At 38.6% G+C, this 17,646-nt stretch overlaps 1 non-coding gene across 1 annotated transcript; it reads right to left on the bottom strand.

The window, feature by feature from the left end:
* Nucleotides 1-4,355: 4,355 nt before the first annotated feature.
* On the bottom strand, nt 4,356-4,462 carry LOC142521566 (small nucleolar RNA R71). The gene has a single exon (XR_012814273.1). It is a non-coding gene; the product is annotated as a small nucleolar RNA R71 (small nucleolar RNA).
* Nucleotides 4,463-17,646: the final 13,184 nt, after the last annotated feature.

Below are 17,646 nucleotides of genomic sequence, written 5' to 3'. Positions count from 1 at the left end.
TCATGTTTAAACTTTATGTATAAACAATCTTTATTTTAATAATATTTGAAATTATTGCTTTGGAACATCTTTATTTGTATACACATGCTAGATGCATAGATAAAGTCCTTGAATATACAAATAGTAGAAAGAATATGAGATGATCATATGATGAGTATCATGAAACTCATATTTGGAAACGTCCTAGTTTATGGTTGTACACCATTAGTTCTTATGACCTGGGACAACATTGAGACTCTATATGCTAGCATTGCACTTTGACTTGTTTACTGACTCTCATGGGGTCATCAGGTGGCAAGGTTGGATGTTCTGTCGAAACATATAGGAGTCGATGCATTGTAGTCGTGGATTCACTGCTTACCTTCGGGTATGGGTATCCTATGTGATCTCATGTGTACGTAGTTTGAAATATCTGATCATAGTGTTGGTTGTAATTAAGAAAGGGGTTTCTTATATTACACCATCGATACAACTACGACATGACACATAGTATTGATTCGTTAACAACTCTCGATATACCAATAGTTGTCGAATCGGTCGAGATATATGAGATGAATAGACCGTACGGTACGCTAACCATAATGGATTGGTTCTTGTAGGCACTATCATTTGATACCTAGGGAATCATGTAAGCGATGCTGCTAGGTGTTTAACATGATTGGTTGTGTAATATCAGACTTGAGTTATGACGTTCTTATTATCAAGGAGTTGAAAATTAAGAATGAAGCAATTGAGGTATGCTCGAAAAAGGACATGTTTAGTCCCAAATCACATTGAGATGTGAACCCACTGCTAGTTGTATCATTGAGCCATTGAGGGTCACACAAGTGCTAACTTTCTAGATCTCGTTGAGGAAAAAAATAGTTCAATGTGTTGAACGGCTTATAAAGGAGTTTATAAGCGCAAACAAAAATAAAAGTATGGCTTCTATAGGAGGATTACGGGGAATGTAACTTTTAAATTTATGGAAGTGTTCCTAAATTAAAATATGGCTCAAAGAAATAATGTATTTGAAAATTGTGATTTTCATAAACAATATTATGGACAAAATTAAATTAATTCAAGTGTTGAATTAATTAAATACTAGTGGACCTAGTAGAGTCCAAACTATTAAATTAATTCAAGTATTGAATTAATTAAATAACATTGGGTCTTGTAGAGCCCAATTGGAAATAATTATTCAATTAGTGGCTTGAGTAAATCAAGTAAGGTTTAATTTGTCTCAAATGTGTTTAAGAAATTTAAATAAAAGTCCATGGGCTTTGTAATTGTTACAAGCCCAAATAAATTGCATGCTTAGGAGGTGAAGGGTTGGAGGCCACTTTTTCAATAAACAATGCATGACATGCAAATGCACCTTTTACCTTTTTCAATCACCAAGAATTTTTTTTCCTCCCTTCTCTCCTCATGAATAGTGGCCAAAATTTTTCTTACTCTGATCCCAAATTTTGCTGCTTCATTTTGTTAATGAAAGCATACTCTTCTCAAAGAAAAATCCTCCAATTTTTCTAGTGCAAAATTAGAGGAGATCTTCTTTGTTGGTGGTGGATCTAATTTGAATGAATTTGAGCAAGGAGTGCTCTTGGATAGCTTGTAGATTGTCTACCCTCAAGATCTAAGTTGTTTACAACTTAGTTGGAGCCAAAAACATCAATCCTTGTGAATGATAGGTAAAATTTCTGAACACACTATGTATGACATTTTTGTGTTTTTGTTATTTGCTACACAATATTGTGAGGTGCTCGATTTTGTTATCTTGAAAAATATGTTTTTGAAACTTCCGTTGCGCATCCGGGCACCGTAATCGATCCCCTTTCATCTGGTTCTGGTGTTTCAAGGATATTTTGATTGATGTGAATTTTTTTCCTAACTATCATCCTCCAAACTTATATATGTAAAGCAATCAACTAGCTCAACTGGATCAGTTGGCTTATCAGTTAGTACATTTTCATCAAATACCACATGAATTGACTCTTCGACATTCAAAGTGCATTTGTTAAATACTCTATAAGCTTTACTAATTGATGAATAACCAAGAAATATTCCCTCTGCAGATTTAGCATCAAAAGCTTTTAAATTATTTTCGCCATTACCGAGAATAAAACATATGTAATCAAATATTTTGAAATAAGATACCACTCTTTTATGTCCATACCAGATCTCATATGGCATTTTCATATGAATTTTATTAATCATCGATCTGTTCTGAGTGTAACACGCAGTGTTTACTGTTTCTGCCCAAAACCTCTGAGAAATACCTGAATCAGCAAGCATTGTTCTAGCAGCTTCTTTAAGGGTTCGATTTCTTCTCTCAGCTACTGATAGGACTCGTTTTTACGTGTTTTTAGTGTTGTTTTTGAGTCGCGTTCATGCATCATATTAGTTTGTTTTAGTTGAATTTTGCAATTTTTTAGCATTATTGAGCATTTGACTAATCTCGTGTATTCTGTGGTTATTTTGTAGGAATTGAACCAAAAAGTGGGAGAAACTTTGGCATAATATCGAAGAGGTCTCGCTAGGGCGGTCAAAAGTGACCGCCCCAGCGAGCATTGTGGTCTGGCCGAGGATTATTTTGCGCAAGTGTCTCGCTAGGGCGGTCAAAAGTGACCGCCCCAGCGAAACCAGGGACAAGCTCGAGGAAGCTTATTCGAGGACCTCTCGCTAGGGCGGTCAAAATATACCGCCCTAGCGAGAAGCGAGATTGAGAAAGATTTGTTTCCAAATTTTTAGAGACTCTATTCTACAATATAACCTAACACACGAGATCAGCCGTTTTTGGACACACTTTATCAGACTTTTCATTAATTTTTCTTGGAGAGGAGGCTAGGAGCAAAGGAGATTTCGAAGACCTCGAGATTTCCACGCGTCGTGGCCGTCATCCATCGTCATCTTTAGTATTTTCATTATTCAGTATTTTATTTCTTACATTGATTGTAGGTTTTTATCATGAATTTCAGTAGCTAAACTCTAGATTTGTTGGGATTTGAGGGGATCCTACCCCGCACTCGGTGTTGAACATTATTTCTCGACGTTTTTATTAGTGATTTGTTTATGCTATTGTTCTTTCGTGTTTCAATCAAAGCCTAGCTAACTTCCTTTGATTATTTCATGTTGTTGATGAGTTTGATAGAATAGTTAACAATACGATCAAATAGTATAAACCACGGATTTACAATTTTAGTAGATATACGGAATTGGGTACGTGTCGATAGTGATAGTTCACCCGAATGAAAGCTAGTGGATTCCATAGAATGTAATGCAATCTTGACCTGTTAAATATTTGAGGACACTTGAGTACTGCATGTTTTTGATTAGTATTAATATAGCTCGACAAAGTATATTAATTAGTCTAGGGAATTCCGTCGAACGCACGAGTAAAAGTCGAGTGTAATTAGTTAAACACGAGCGGTAGGTGAACTGATAATTCCCAAAAAATTCATTTCTCATTTGATTTAATCCAAATTAATTATTGCGTTCTTGAACACGTTTTCTTTGCATTTTAATTATTTTAATTGTTTACTTTACATTAGTTTAATCATCAACTCAATTTATTGTTGCTAAAGAAATTTTAATTGAAAATAAAAATAGTTTAACGCAGTCCTTGTGGAACGATACTCGTATTTACTTACGTTTATTATAACTTGACTATCGTGCACTTGCGATATTTAAATCGAGCTTTCATTTATAAAATAAATTTTGGGATTATTCACTGTGCAAGTTTTGCTCGACCAAGTTTTTGGCGCCGTTGCCGGGGACTGTTGATTCACAATTTTTTATTTTTCAGTAAAATTCTTTAGTATTATTTATTTTATTTTTATTTGATACTCTCATTGTGTTGCAGATTTTTCTTGTGGTGCATGCGAAGATCACTCGAGTTTAAGCTTGAGCCTTTTGACCCCGAGATCGAACGCACAGCTAGACGTCGACTACAGCAGCAAAGAGCGAAGGAAAGAATGGAAGGCGATCAACAAAAAGAGGAGCCAAGGCGTATACCGATGTTGGATTATGCACAGCTGTCTCTTGATGGAGCACGTCCAAGCATCGTAAGACCAGTCATCCGAGCTAATCAGTTTGAGATCAAGCCAGCTATCATTCAGATGATTCAGAACACTGTCCAATTTGGGGGAAGTGCACTTGACGACCCTAATTCTCATATAGCTGACTTTCTTGAAATTTGTGATACTTTTAAGTTTAATGGCGTGTCTGATGACGCTATTCGTTTGCGTTTATTTCCATTTTCACTGAGAGATAAAGCTAAGTCGTGGTTAAACTGTTTTCCTGTAGGGTCTATTACTACATGGGAAGATATGGCAAAGGCGTTCCTGATCAAGTACTTTCCTCCGTCGAAGACTATGAAGCTCAGAGCCGACATTACTACTTTTGCTCAATATGAGCAAGAGTCACTTTACGAGACATGGGAGCGCTACAAGGACTTGTTGAGGAGATGTCCACACCATGAGCTGCCTCTTGGGTTAGTTGTTCAAACTTTCTACTACGGTCTGCTTACTCCTAACCGTACTATGATAGATGCTGCTGCCTGTGGTAACTTACTGAGAAAGACGGCGGAGGAAGGATATGAATTATTGGAGGAGATGGCTGCTAGTAGCTATCATCCTCAGTTTGATAGGCAGAGACGAGGTACTGGAGTTAATCAAGTTAATGATTTGTTGGCGGTTTCAGCACAGTTAGAGGCTTTGAATAGAAAGATTGATGGGATGAGCATGAGTGGGTCGGCTATGCGTCTGCAAGAAATTTTCTGTGATAAGTGTGGGGGTGAGCATGATGTGCAGGATTGCCAAGATGGCAACCCATTCTATGTGCCTGAGGGAGCACCGATAAAACAAGTGGGATTCCAGAACCGTCCTAGAAATGACCCTTACTCGAACACATATAATCCGGGATGGAGGAATCACCCAAAATTTTCATGGGGAGGTCAAAACAACCAACATCGCCAACAAAGAGGTCCACCATATGTGATGCACCAAGGATTCAAGCCAGAACCGTCTCGGGAGGAGAAGTCCAATTTAGAGCAAATGATGACTAAATTTATTTCTGCAACAGAGACGAGATTTCAGAACCAAGATGCATCCATAAAGGGGTTAGAGAATCAAATTGGACAATTGGCTAAGTTGATTGCTAATAGGGAGCAAGGAACTTTACCAAGCAACACGGAAACTAACCCAAGAGAACATGTGAAGGCGGTGGAATTGCGTAGTGGAAAAACACTCGGGTCTAATGAGGAAAAGACCAAGCACGGTGATGATGAGGTGAAAAATCGAGGAGGTAAGTCTTCTAACTCACAGCTACACCTATTGCACAGAATAAAATTGTTATCCCTCCACCTTTTCCTGCAGCAATGAAGAAAGCTAAATTAGATGCACAATTTGGTAAATTTCTTGAGATATTTAAAAAATTGCATATTAACATTCCTTTTGCTGATGCTTTATTGAATATGCCAAGTTATGCAAAATTCTTGAAAGATATCTTAGCAAATAAGCGGAAGCTAGAAGATCATATGACGGTGAATTTGACCGAAAATTGCTCCGCTTTAGTTCAAAACAAGATGCCTCCGAAGCAAAAAGATCCAGGGAGTTTCTCGATACCTTGCATTATTGGTGACATTAATTTTCATAAAGCTTTATGTGATCTTGGTGCGAGTATTAATCTGATGCCTTTTTCTGTGTTTAGGAGACTGGGATTAGGTGAACCCAAGCCAACTAGGATGTCGTTGCAGCTGGCTGACAGATCTGTCAAGTATCCACGTGGGATTATCGAAGATGTTCTGGTGAAAGTGGATAAGTTTATTTTTCCTGCAGACTTTGTGGTACTTGACATGGAGGAAGATTTAGAGATGCCTTTAATCCTAGGGAGACCTTTTCTGGCTACAGGGAAAGCACTGATTGATGTTGAGGAGGGGAAATTGAGACTGAGAGTTGGAGAAGAAGAAATTATTTTTGATGTTTTCAATACTCTCAAGCACACAATGCACAATGATAGTTGCTTTCGTGTTGATGTCTTGGATTCGCTTGTTTGTGATTTTGTGCAGGATGGATTGAAAGAACCATTGGAGACCACTCTCACTACTGAAAAGCAGAAGGACGAGCTGGACGAGGAAAAGATGGAGATGGTAGCTCATTTGAATGCCATTCCACCTTGGAGAAAGCAAGTGAGGCTTAGACTAGAGGAATTGGGAGACAGAAAAGATTTAATGCCTCAAAAGTCAAGCCTAGAGGAGCCACCTACTTTGGAGCTCAAACCATTACCTCCACATCTCAAGTACGTATATCTAGGAGAAAATAATAAATTGCCTGTTATTATTTCCTCTTCTTTGATAGATGATATGGAGAGTAAGCTCTTGGGAGTTCTCAAGGAGCATAAAGGAGCGTTCGCTTGGAAGGTTTCGGACATAAAAGGGATAAGTCCTTCGATCTGCATGCACAAAATTCTGATGGAAGATAAATACTCACCTCTAGCACAACCACAAAGGAGACTCAATCCAAAGATGCAAGAGGTAGTAAAAGCTGAAACAATTAAACTTCTGCATGCAGGTATTATCTATCCTATCTCTGATAGTGCGTGGGTAAGTTCTGTACAATGTGTGCCTAAAAAGGGTGGGATTACTGTTATTACTAATGAAAAAAATGAGTTGATTCCCACTAGAACTGTTACGGGTTGGCGTGTATGCATAGATTATAGGAAATTGAATGATGCAACCCGTAAAGATCACTTTCCCTTGCCATTTATCGATCAAATGATTGAACGATTAGCAGGTCATGAATTTTATTGCTTTTTAGATGGATACTCGGGATACAATCAAATCACAATTGCACCTGAGGACCAAGAGAAAACTACTTTCACTTGCCCTTATGGTACTTTTGCGTTTAGGCGTATGCCCTTTGGTTTATGCAATGCACCTGCAACATTTCAAAGATGCATGACCGCTATCTTTCATGACATGACTGAAAATTTCCTTGAAATCTTTATGGATGACTTCTCTATTTTTGGCTCCTCATTTAATGAATGTTTAGAGAATTTGAACTTGGTGTTAGTTAGATGTAAGGAGAGCAATTTTGTGTTGAATTGGGAGAAATGTCATTTTATGGTTCAAGAGGGGATTGTGTTAGGACACAAGGTATCGGAGAATGGAATTGAGGTTGACAAAGCCAAGGTGGAAGTAATCAAAAACTTACCCCCACCTTCATCAATAAAAGGAGTTAGAAGTTTCCTAGGGCATGCTGGTTTTTATAGGCGTTTCATTAAAGATTTTTCCAAAATTGCTAAACCTTTATCCTCTTTGTTGATGAAAGATGCTGAATTTAATTTTGATTCTACTTGTCTGCATGCATTCGAGATACTCAAGGAAAGCTTGGTGACAGCACCTGTTCTTACTGTCCCTGATTGGGAGCTACCGTTTGAGGTGATGTGCGATGCTAGTGATACAGCTGTTGGTGCGGTGCTGGGTCAAAGGAAGAACAAGGTATTTCATACCATCTACTATGCAAGTAAGACTTTAAATGATGCTCAATTGAATTACGCTACTACTAAAAAGGAATTGCTTGCTATAGTATTTGCTTTTGACAAATTTCATTCATACCTTGTTCTGTCTAACGTAACTGTGTATACAGATCATTCTGCCCTAAAATACTTGCTTGCTAAGAAAGATGCGAAACCTAGGTTAATTAGGTGGATTTTATTATTGCAAGAATTTGATCTCGAAATTCGAGATAAAAAGGGTGTGGAAAATGTAGTTGCTGACCACCTGTCTAGGCTTGAGCATGTTGAAATTAAGGGCAGTGACGATGATATAGATGACTGGTTTCCTGATGAACAATTGCTTGAGGTAAATGCGTACCCTTGGTATGCCGATTTTGCAAATTTTCTTGTCACTGGCACACCTCCACCTAATTTATTGTTTCACCAAAGAAAGAAATTCTTTTCAGACGTGAAATATTATTTTTGGGAGGAACCGTTCTTGTTTAAGATTTGTGCAGACTCCATGATAAGAAGATGTGTGGCGGAGGAGGAGACCAATCAAATTCTAAACCATTGTCATGACCGTGAGGTAGGTGGTCACTTTGGACCCATACGGACGGTATCTAAGGTAATTGAGTGTGGCTTCTATTGGCCAACTCTTTTTAAGGATGCTCGTTTGTATGTTCTCAATTGTGATAGATGCCAACGCACAGGTAATATTTCCAACCGTCATGAGATGCCTTTAAATAACATTATTGAGTGTGAAATATTTGATGTGTGGGGGATTGATTTTATGGGTCCTTTTCCTACGTCTTTTGCAAAGAAATTTATTCTGGTGGCAGTGGAGTATGTATCTAAATGGGTGGAGGCAGAGGCTTGTGCCACTAATGATGCACAAGTGGTGTTAAAATTTTTGAAGAAACATATTTTTAATCGATTTGGTGCACCACGTGCAATCATAAGTGATGGTGGCACCCATTTTTGCAACAAAATTTTTGATAAACTGTTGGGCAAATATGGTGTCACCCACAAAGTTTCCACTCCATACCATCCCCAAACTAGTGGACAAGTTGAAGTATCCAATCGAGAAATTAAGAGGATTTTAGAGAAGATGGTTAATGTGAATAGGAAGGACTGGTCCATTCGGTTAGATGATGCTTTGTGGGCGTATCGTACTACTTTTAAAACACCTATAGGCACTACACCATATATGTTGCTCTTTGGTAAAGCATGTCATCTACCAGTCGAATTAGAGCATAGAGCATATTGGGCGACCAAAGCACTAAACTTTGATTTTGCTCTTGCAGGTGAAAAACGATTGCTGCAGTTGAATCAGTTAGATGAGTTTCGGGGAAGAGCTTATGATCTTGCACTATCATACAAGGAACGCACCAAACGATCCCATGACAAACACATTATAAGAAGGGAATTCAAAGTGGGTGAAGCGGTGTTGGTATACAATTCTCGCTTACGACTCTTTCCGGGCAAGCTAAAGTCAAGGTGGTCAGGACCATTCACTATAGCCAAGGTGTTCCCATCGGGTGCAGTGGTGTTGCATGATGGAAAGGACGGGACGTTTACTGTGAACGCTCAAAGATTGAAGCACTATATCGGTGGCACAATTGAGCCACAAATTGGAGTCACTCGGCTCCATGACAGTCATTGAGGACATGGGTGAAGAGTCGAGCTCTAGACTATAAATTGAGAACTACTTCTACTCCTTATTTTGATTTTGATTATAGTTTTTTTTTTTTTTTAATCGCATCATTTGCATTTAGGTAGTTGCATGGCATTGCATTCAAATTTTTTCCCGAACACTTCTCGCTCGGGCGGTCAAAACTGACCGCCCCAGCGGGTACTCGTTTTTAAGGAAAAGCCTTTTGCGAAAACGTCTCGCCAGGGCGGGAAAAATATACCGCCCTAGCGAGTCGCACAGATTAACAAAAAATTTTTTTCCGAAAACTTCTCGCTCGGGCGGTCTGTTTTTACCGCCCTAGCGAGTCGCGCAGATTATAAATACTTTCCTCTTCTCTTTTCCTCCCCACTTCGAACCCTACTCCTCCCCTCCGATTTTCGGCACCCCCTCCATCTTTTGTACTCAATCCTTATTATTTGGTGATTTTTCAGGGCAAAGACTCAATCTTGGTCCATACACTCCACGAGGAAGCATTTAGGCTACAAGATTTTCTTCTCCGGCGGTCCTTCAAGCAACTCCGGTCATCTTCCACATATTCCGGCGAGCTTCTCCGGCGACCCTCAACAATTTTCCGGCGGTTGGATACTTTGTGCACTCCAATCTCTACATGGCACCCAAAAGATCTAAGGTAACTCAGGGTGCTTCTAGTTCTCGTTCCACTCCATCTATGTTTGTGAATGAAAAAGCTAGGGAAAGATTTGAGCATGCTAGACTACATAGGAAACCAACCCCTGAGCGTGGATTTAGCTCGTTTCTTATCGGTCAATTTTCGGAGTCCCAAATAGAAAGAAGAGGGTGGAATGCCTTTGTAGCACAACCGAATGCAGCAGTGGTTCCGGTTGTGCGTGAATTTTATGCCAATGCTCCGGAGGGAAATGAGTCGAAGGCATTTTTGAGGGGACATCTAGTCCCGTATGATCCCAAGACGATCAATGATATGTTGGGTTTACCGTCGGTGGACGATTCGGTGTTTCAGGCGTGGGTGCTTAACCCGGATTATTATTTGATCATTCGCACACTCTGTTATCTGGGCACCACGTGGAAACAACCGGGGACTTACACGGTCTTTCTTGAAAAGTTTTTGAAAGTGGAGGGGGCATTGTGGTATGCATTCTTGTCTAAGAGATTGATGCCGGTCGGTCATACGAGTGATGTGCAGCGTGAGCGGGCGGTTGTTCTTTATGCCATCTGTACTGGGATGGTGATTGATGTGGGCAGGCTCATTTTCGGACAGCTTAACATGTGCATTAATAGCAGCAATTTGGCTTTTTACTTTCCGACGATAGTGACTGAGCTGTGTGCCCGAGCGGGGGTGATATTTGCAGATGATGATGAGTGGTTACTACCGATGAGAGCCATTGATGAGGCTCTTTATAGATCCAAGAGGGAGAAAAGACAGGCTGAGCTGCCCGAGGAGGTATTTTTCGATTATGGGGGAGCAGCTCAACCACCTCCGGCCTTAGGACATGCACCACCACCTCCGCAGCCACGCCGCCATGCCATGCGAGATCGCCTCGACGAATTGGGCGCTTGGGCCACTTATCAGACTGAGTACCACGCCGTTAATCAAGCCCACATTCAGAACATCGAATACTTGGTGCAGGGGATCTCAACTCATTTGGGCATCGACACGTCTGGCCGGCCACCTACACCAGCATACCCGCCACCCTTCCAGTTTCAATACCATTATCCTATGCCCCCAGCGGCTGAAGAGGGAGTCCCACCGCCTGAGAATGAAGAGGAGGACGATTTCTGATTAGGGGAGTTCACTGTTTCCCCTTGCCTTTTATTTTGCATATTCTTTCTTTGCATTTACATTCATGAGTTTTTTTTATGTTTTTAGTGTTTGTTTCGTTTTGTGCACTGAGGGCATTGCACAACTCTAGTATGAGGGGGGTAGATTGTTTTGTTTTCTTAGTTAATTGGTTTTAAATTGTTGCATTTATTTTATTTGGTGTTGTTTATGGTGAGAAGACATAGTGTATGAGCCAATGATGATGTTGAATTGATAGTATACAAAAGTATTGATTGGGTCACCTCATGAATGGTACTCTTGATTGTTAAAGCATGAATTTTGGCACAAAGTTGAACTTTTTGAGCACATATGTGTGGGGACTAGAATTTTGTAGGAATAATGGTGAAATTTGAAGGTTTTTTGTGGTTAACTCTAAAGGCATCATTTATGAGTTGATTTAGCATGTAAACCCGTGAAAATAAGTCACTAATTGGGACCTTGAATGAGAACATGTGATTTGCCTTTAACTTTACATATACTTTTTTTTTTCAATGCACTGAATTAAAATATCATACTCCTAACCAGCTGTAATCCAAAGTATATATTCTTAGCCTAGGGAGTACACGTGTGAAAATTGTGCATCAAAAAAAAATATATATATATATATATATATCGAAAAAATATATCGAAAAAGAAAAACTTGGTGGAGATGTAAGGTGAGGGGGAGCCGAAATAAAAGGAATGAAATTCTATTCCTGGGCTAAAAGTTGGAGATGTAAGGAGACGAGGAAAGTCAGACGAAAAGTCTTGACGATTGCACAATGAAAATGATCGGTGTACTTCCGACTGTTAGCCACTTGAGCTTATTTTCCTTCTTTTCGACACCCTTCTCTGCACTTAAGAATCGAATAAAGTTCAAATTATGGTTAGTGATAAATGGACACGGGGGTGCATGCTAGTGAAACTTGTATTGAAGTGCTAATTGAGTGACTCGCATGATCGGATGATTGATCTATTTGAAGTACGAATGACTAGACCCATCATGACACACACACACGTTCAAATTAGTGTCGAGATTTATGTGTAGATGAGAATGAGTATTCGTTTTTGATTCGACTTGATTATGAATTTGTGTGTGGGAAAGTTCACTGAGGCATGAGCATAACAGTTGTTAACTCACCATTGACATTTACTTGTGTTGGTTATTTCTTGTTTGAGTATTTTGTGTTTGTTTTGTTTGTTTAGAATCTCGTACTTTAACCTATTTTGCTCGAGGGCGAGCAAAAGGTTAGTATTAGGGGGTTGATAGGACTCGTTTTTACGTGTTTTTAGTGTTGTTTTTGAGTCGCGTTCATGCATCATATTAGTTTGTTTTAGCATTATTGAGCATTTGACTAATCTCGTGTATTTTGTGGTTATTTTGTAAGAATTGAGCCAAAAAGTAGGAGAAACTTTGGCATGATATCGAAGAGGTCTCGCTAGGGCGGTCAAAAGTGACCGTCCCAGCGAGCATTGTGGTCTGGCCGAGGATTATTTTGCGCAAGTGTCTCGCTCGGGCGGTCAAAAGTGACCGCCCCAGCGAAACCAGGGACAAGCTCAAGGAAGCTTATTCGAGGACCTCTCGCTAGGGCGGTCAAAATATACCGCCCTAGCGAGAAGCGAGATTGAGAAAGATTTGTTTCCAAATTTCTAGGGACTCTATTCTACACTATAACCTAACACACGAGATCAGCCGTTTTTGGACACACTTTATCAGACTTTTCATTAATTTTTCTTGGAGAGGAGGCTAGGAGCAAAGGAGATTTCGAAGACCTCGAGATTTCCACGCGTCGTGGCCGTCATCCATCGTCATCTTTAGTATTTTCATTATTCAGTATTTTATTTCTTACATTGATTGTTGGTTTTTATCATGAATTTCAGTAGCTAAACTCTATATTTGTTGGGATTTGAGGGGATCCTACCCCGCACTCGGTGTTGAACATTATTTCTCGACGTTTTTATTAGTGATTTGTTTATGCTATTGTTCTTTCGTGTTTCAATCGAAGCCTAGCTAACTTCCTTTGATTATTTCATGTTGTTGATGAGTTCGATAGAATAGTTAACAATACGATCAAATAGTATAAACCACGGATTTACAATTTTAGTAGATATACGGAATTGGGTACGTGTCGATAGTGATAGTTCACCCGAATGAAAGCTAGTGGATTCCATAGAATGTAATGCAATCTTGAACTGTTAAATATTTGAGGACACTTGAGTACTGCATGTTTTTGATTAGTATTAATATAGCTCGACAGAGTATATTAATTAGTCTAGGGAATTCCGTCGAACGCACGAGTAAAAGTCGAGTGTAATTAGTTAAACACGAGCGGTAGGTGAACTGATAATTCCCAACAAATTCATTTCTCATTTGATTTAATCCAAATTAATCATTGCGTTCTTGAACACGTTTTCTTTGCATTTTAATTATTTTAATTGTTTACTTTACATTAGTTTAATCATCAACTCAATTTATCGTTGCTAAAGAAATTTTAATTGAAAATAAAAATAGTGTAACGCAGTCCTTGTGGAACGATACTCGTATTTACTTACGTTTATTATAACTTGACTATCGTGCACTTGCGATATTTAAATCGAGCTTTCATTTATAAAATAAATTTTGGGATTATTCACTGTGCAAGTTTTGCTCGATCAGCTACACCATTTTGCTGAGGTGTTCTAGCTGCTGAGAGCTCATGCTTTATCCCAGTATTTTCTAAAAATTGTGAAAGATTTTGATTGATGTATCTAGTCCCTCGATCAGACCTTATTCTATCAATACCAATTGATTTTTCATTTAATAATCTTTTGAAAAGTTTAATCAGTTGTACAATAGTTTGATCTTTTGATTTTAAAAAGATAACCCAAGTAAATCTTGAAAAATCATCAACGATCACCAAGGTGTATTTCATTCCCCCTAAACTCATGACTCGTATAGGACCAAAAAAATCCATATGCAACAGTTCTAAGCAACTGGAGGATGATTTACTCCCTTTGTTTTTAAAGGAAGATCTTACTTGCTTACCAAACTGACATGCTGAACAAATTTTATCTTTTGAAAAATCTATTTTGGGCAAACCAGTCACAAGATCATGGTTACTCAGATAAGCAATATACTTAAAGTTTAGGTGGTTAAACCTTTTATGCCATAACCAGTTCTTAGAAGATTTTGAAGCTATAAAACAAACTGGTGCATTAGGTTGATCACTCCAACTTACATTGTAATTATTTCCACAGCGATTGCCATTTAAGATAATCTCATCAGTTGAGTTTCTAGCTGTGCACGTGTATCTGCGGATATGAACTAAGAAATTATTGTCGCATAACTGACTGATGCTAATCAAGTTATACTTCAAATTCTCAACTAGTAAGATATCATTAATAATAAAGTTATCATGGATAAGCTTACTCTTACCCACAGTTTTACCTTTGAATTTTTCTCTAAAACTGATGTTTGGACCAGTGTAATTGATCATTTGGGATAGCAAATTTGCATTCCTTGTCATATGCCGCAAGCATCCACTGTCCAGATACCAGATTGATTCTTTGTTTGTACATGTCACCTGCAATCACACACAATAAATAATCTTGGTACCCATATCTATTTGGGTCCTAAACTGATTAGTCCTTTAGGAACCCAGACTTGGATCTCTCTTACTGACTTTCTAGTCGATGTGTTCCAAATGGTTTTTCCCGGGTTGTGTGTTCTAGGTGTGTTGTGTGCAGATGAGATAATATGTGCTTTAGCCTTGTTCAACTGGTTGTTCAGCCGATATCTTTTCTGAACCAGCTTACAGTTATGGTAATTGGAATAGCCATTTTGAGAAATCAGGTATTTATTGCTGAACTTTTTAGGTTGCTAGCTACATGAATCAATTGAAGTTTTAGGGCTATAATAAATTCCATACCTTTAACTATTGTTCTTATTTTCAATAGGATGTTCAACTGGTTTACTTGACCCAGGTTGTTCTTGTACCACAGCTGATTTGACAAATTGAATGTATTTTCATTTTCCCATGTTCAGTTTTGGCTGAGTATCACTGGTAGAAGTTTCATCATGATTGATAAAGCTTAAACCCGTTTTATCGGTAACTAATTTTTGCATATCTTGCATTTCAGTTAGTGCAACTGATGAGTTATTCAATGCCTGAATAAGCTCAGTTTGCTTTGAGTTCTCAAGCATTAACTGCTGAATCATATATTGATTCTTGCTTCTTTCAGCATTCAGCTCAGCAATCTCTCATTCAAGACTCGACAGTTCAACTGATTCATCAGGTTCGGTTTTATCGTCATTGAAATCTGTTTTCTTTGCTTTGGCCTTCTCAACTGAGAGAGCAAGCTTGTGATACTCGTTGACCATGTCATGTAATGTAGAAATAAGTTCATCACGTGTAAAGTCGGTTGAACTAAAATCGAATACCTGCTCACTTGTAGATTATAGTTCTGTGTCATCAGCCATCAGACACTTGACTTCCTCATCATCACTGGAGCTGCTCAAGCTCTCAGGTTCTGATTCATCGCTGTCAGATTTAGCCCATTTTGATTTACTTTCCTCAGCTAGAAGAACTTTGTGTAATTTTCTGAATGATTTCTTATCATCTTTGGTTCTTCTCCTGTGCTCATGAGATTTATTCCCTTCTCAGCTGATACTCGACTATCCTTTTTTGAATTAGGATAGTCAACAATGAAGTGTCCAGTTTTGCCACAGTTGTTGGAAGCATTTGGTTCTTCCTTGGTGTTGTTACTCTGATATTGTCTTTGAAAGGAGCCTTGATTTCTTTTCATTATTCTTCTAAATTTTTTGACAAATAATGACATTGCGTCATTGCTTAACAGATCAACAATTTTCTCAAATGAACCTGTTGGTTCCAATTTGACAGAACTAAGAGCTGTTGTAGCTGCTAGTGTGGAAGGTTCTCCTTCTCTCGTTCGTAGCTCAAACTCGTAGGCTTTTAGATCAGTAAATAGGTCGTGAAGTTCGACCTTATTTAGGTCCATTGATTCTCGCATGGCCATGGTCTTAACATTCCATTCTTTCGAAAGACCTCGAATCAATTTCAGTGCAACTTCTTTATTTGAATACACATTTCCAAGTGAATTCAGTTCGTTCATTATGCCATTGATTCTTTCATCATATTCGTGCATAGATTCACCAATCTTCATTTTGATGTTTTCGAATTTTTGAACAGAAACTGAAAGTTTATTCTCTTTGGTTTGCTCATTTCCTTCGCAGAGCTGGATCAGCTTCTCCCAGATTTCTTTTGCAGTCTTTCACATCTTTATTTGCTGAAAGTGATTTTATCCAGCGTTTCATACAAGAAATCTTTTTGCACATTGTCCAAATTTTCTTTTCTTTTGTCATATGATGTCCATTCTTCTCTTGGATTTTCAATGCGATGGGGTGCACGATCATTTGTGGCCATATCAGTATTTGCATTCAGTATTCTCATGGGTCCTTCAATAATGACATACCACATGTCATCATCTTGTGCAGCTAGATGAGCCTACATTCTAATCTCCCAGTCATCGAACTCTTCTCTTGAGAATATAGGTGATCAGATTTTTCTAGGTAGGAATATTCAGGAACAAGATTCAACTTATCTGATACCACTTGATAGGATCGGTTGGTAGGTGAAAGTTTGTTTAGAAGAGGGGTTTAATAAACACTCGACAATTATATCACATTTTCAAGTGATGAGTCGGTTTAGTGATAAACTGAACTCAGGAATCTTGTTATGTCAATATCAATTAGTTAACTAATGAAAGTGCGGAAAAAAACTGACTGACAGATATAATATAACTGAAATTTAGAGACTCGAGATTTATGGATGTTCGGAGATTTTAATCACTCCTACGTCACCCCTTCTATCTATAAGATAGGATATTCACTAAAAGACTTTGATCAATACAAGATTTGTACAGACCCCCTTCACTAATCTTCAGTTAAGCAACTAATCTTCTGTACAAATCTTGTATAGGATCAGTCCAACTGCCTACAATGACATAGCAGTTTTTCAACAGTTGGACTATGATCTCTTATCATTACAAATGAGGATCAAAACTTGGGAATTAATCAAAAACTGTACATACCAGTTATTCCCATAGCCCAACATCCACGGAGCAAGCTGAAACATCTATAGCTCAGCCTGAGCCATCAAAGAAACCAGTTGCTAAACAAACTTCTGAGCAAGTGACTGTTCTTACTTCTCAAGATGCTCAACCATCATCTTCTTCTGCTCCTAAAAAATCTCCTCCAGCTAGTCTTCAGCTGTATACAAATGCTGAGTTGTCACTGGCAAATGTCGACGAAGTGATACAATCAGATGTCACTGACATCCAACTGAATCTTATAACTGATCAATCAGTTGAAGACCATGTCACAACAGAACAAATAGCCTCAGAGGCTGTGTTACAAGAAGCTGAAGAATTAGTTCAGTATGCTGCCACGACTGAACAACAAAATCAATCTGAAATGGCTCAGTTGCACTCAGACCAAATAGAAGATATACAAGTGCAAACTGAAGAGCCAACCAGCTCAACTGCAGCTCAAACTTCTACCTCTGCTCAAGACACTCATCAAGAACCAGTTGAAGAAAATATCGCTGATCTAGCTCAAGCAGAGACTCAAGCACCACAGTTAGCCATTGTTATTTTCAATGAAGAAGACAAGGACGAAGATACAGATACACCTAAAACCATGTCT

Source organism: Primulina tabacum, chromosome 12 (assembly GCF_025594145.1).
Source record: "Primulina tabacum isolate GXHZ01 chromosome 12, ASM2559414v2, whole genome shotgun sequence".
Lineage (NCBI taxonomy): Eukaryota > Viridiplantae > Streptophyta > Magnoliopsida > Lamiales > Gesneriaceae > Primulina > Primulina tabacum.
The sequence above is the reverse complement of the archived record's forward strand: the minus strand, read 5'-3'. Positions and strand labels throughout refer to the sequence as shown.